This window comes from Blastomyces gilchristii (genome assembly GCF_000003855.2).
Source record: "Blastomyces gilchristii SLH14081 genomic scaffold supercont1.4, whole genome shotgun sequence".
Lineage (NCBI taxonomy): Eukaryota > Fungi > Ascomycota > Eurotiomycetes > Onygenales > Ajellomycetaceae > Blastomyces > Blastomyces gilchristii.
The window spans coordinates 3,859,049-3,861,828 of record NW_003101679.1 but is presented as its reverse complement, the minus strand read 5'-3'; positions in this window follow the sequence as shown (position 1 = coordinate 3,861,828).

Genomic DNA, 2,780 nt, shown 5'->3' with positions numbered 1-2,780 from the left:
TAGGCCTCTTACATGAATTTTCAAAACAGAGTTTAAGATCAGTTTAAGATTCATTTGATTATTATAAATCTGACTATTTCTAAGTCTTTTCAAAGCAGCTTGACTATTAGAGAATATTCATACCTCTTGAAAACTATTTTCTCTTTTATGAGATTTTATTTCAATGAGTTTGAAAGCTTTCATTATTACAAATAGTTCAGCATCAAAGACTTCAGATTCACAGTCTAAATTTCAGAAATCTGAGATAAAATTAATATTATCTTCAGTATAAGCAATGTCTGTATCTAATCTATTCAAATTCTCATTTCTTGAGTCATCTGAATAAATCAGAATAGAGTCTTTTATATTGATTGTAAAAATTCTCTTCAAATACTGTTCATATTCTTTCTCTTTGAATAGTTCACTTATTTGTAAGTCTATAAGAGATTCAAGCTTTTCTCATCAGAGAGATATCTTCTCATGATCAACTTTTTCAATATTTAAAGAAGAAAATTGATTTTTAATCAGTGAGTATAGTCTGTACAGTTGAGAAGACATTTTCTTTGAAGAATTATTTTCATTTCAATCAAGAAATCTGTTTCAATCCAGTTCATTTCCAGAGTTAATTGATGGAAATGAAGAAGAGACTCTTTCTCTGATTATATAATTTAAGCTCATCTTTATAACTCTCAGAGCATAGTTTATACAGGCCTTTTCAAATCTAATAGCAGAAGGGGGAATTGAAGCTTTAATTTCCATTGCTTTAATAGAAGATGATTTGAATGCTCTCTGAATTCTTCTCAAGGCTCTGTTTTGCAGACTTTGAAAGAGTTCAGTGAAATTCCCTTGATTATTCCACCAAACTTGAACTTCATAATCAGCTACTGATGTAATACAGGCTATATATAACTGTCTCATAGCCAGAATCTGATAATAGATTTAATAGAAGAGTAGAAACTCTTCTGAGAATTAATCTATAAGTTCTCTCATTATCAGACTGAGATCTTGCAGACTTATATAAAGAAGAATCTGAAGAATAACTTTATCTGATCTTTATAGATATCTATAGAAGTCTCTGTGATATTCATAAAGAAGAAGAAGAAAGATCTCAGATTATATATAAACTATTACAATGTGAACTTTAAGATTATAAAGAGTCACTATCTTCTAGACTGACCGTGTAACCGTGTCTGAGACCAGAACCAGAATTTTTGATAGTTTCATTATCAATTCAACTGATCTCATTACACGGTTTTAACATTGAATAGTAGTCTCATACTGTCTCAGTGAGACTTACTGTCTACTCTTATTACATTTTTCAAATGAGACCATAATTTTCACTTCTCAATTTACATTATTTTTATTACTTTAAATGACTTTAAATCTCATTTGAGCATTATCAAAAAGCATTGCTTTTTAAAAAATTAAAAATAGTCTAAAAAAAACCTTAAAATGTCTAAAAATAGTAACTTTATGCTAAGAATGAGACTAAATGAAATCAAATGAGATCACTTTCTCATTTTTTTCAAGTCATGGTTTCATTTTGAGATTTGATATATAGTCACTTTGCATGTTTTTTTAATGACTAGTCCTCAGCGGGATTCACACCAAGAAATGTATGAGATCAGACCAAATGAGATCAAACATGAAATTCATAGTCTCAGCGGCCGGTCTTCTATCTTCTGTCTCTGATTGAGAATGTAATTAACTGTCTTCTAGAAGCTGTCATATTTATATAACTAAACATAATTAATATATATACACAGCTGTGAATACAGTCTGAGAATAAATAAAAGACTGTCTTTAGAACTATACTGATATTATTTAAATATCTAGTAATATCTTTTGATTTGACTAATACTTTTACAGTATTTGAGTCTTTTATTAATAAAATACTTCATATATATCTGAATATCTTTGTGATAATATATCTGAATGATGTGATAATGTACTCTATAAGAAGAAAGACCACACTGAGCATGTATAACTGTATTAAAGATCTTAGATAAGACAGAACTATATATTAAGTTTATAAAGTATAACTTCAGTATCTGTTGAATTAATTTCCTAGAATATATAATCACTGTAAATGATATTCAGATAAAATCTTTATAAGTGAAGACTATTATATTATAACTGAAGCTAACTAGTATTCATAAGATTCAGATCTTTCTGAGTTTTATAAATTTCTATAGATGATTTATCTTTGCATTCATAAGAATCTTCTTAGCTCTTACAGACATACTAAAGAATGAAAATAAGAAGAAATTATTTTATAAATAAAGAATGAAAAGATTGTTAAGAAGAAAGAGCTGTAAGAACTTTCTTATCTTAAAAGCTCACAGAGTCTTTATAAGATTGAAATAGATATTCACAGACACAGTGATATTATTTCACTTTGATTTCTTACTCTTAATCAGATTGAAGATAGATATCTTCTTCTTTATAATTTTAGAAATAGTCTTATAACTACAGTTAAATAAGAACTGAGTTTCAGTAGTCTTTTTCTCATGAAAGATATAATCTGTGAAGATTAACTATAATATTCATAATCAGAAGCTTCTTATAATAGTGAAATTCTTTCATTACTGATATTACTACTTTAAGAGTCTCCCCGGTGTCTGAATGGTTAATGCAGCCACCTGATAGCGCCTTGGCGTGGGGAAACCAAGGCGTGTGGGTTCGAAACCCGCCAGGGATACATTAAATCCGGAACCCAAGCACCTTCAGGTTCCTAATAAATACAGAGGTGTACAAATTGCTTCAATAAATCGCTTCTATATTGTTCTGGGCTGGGAAGT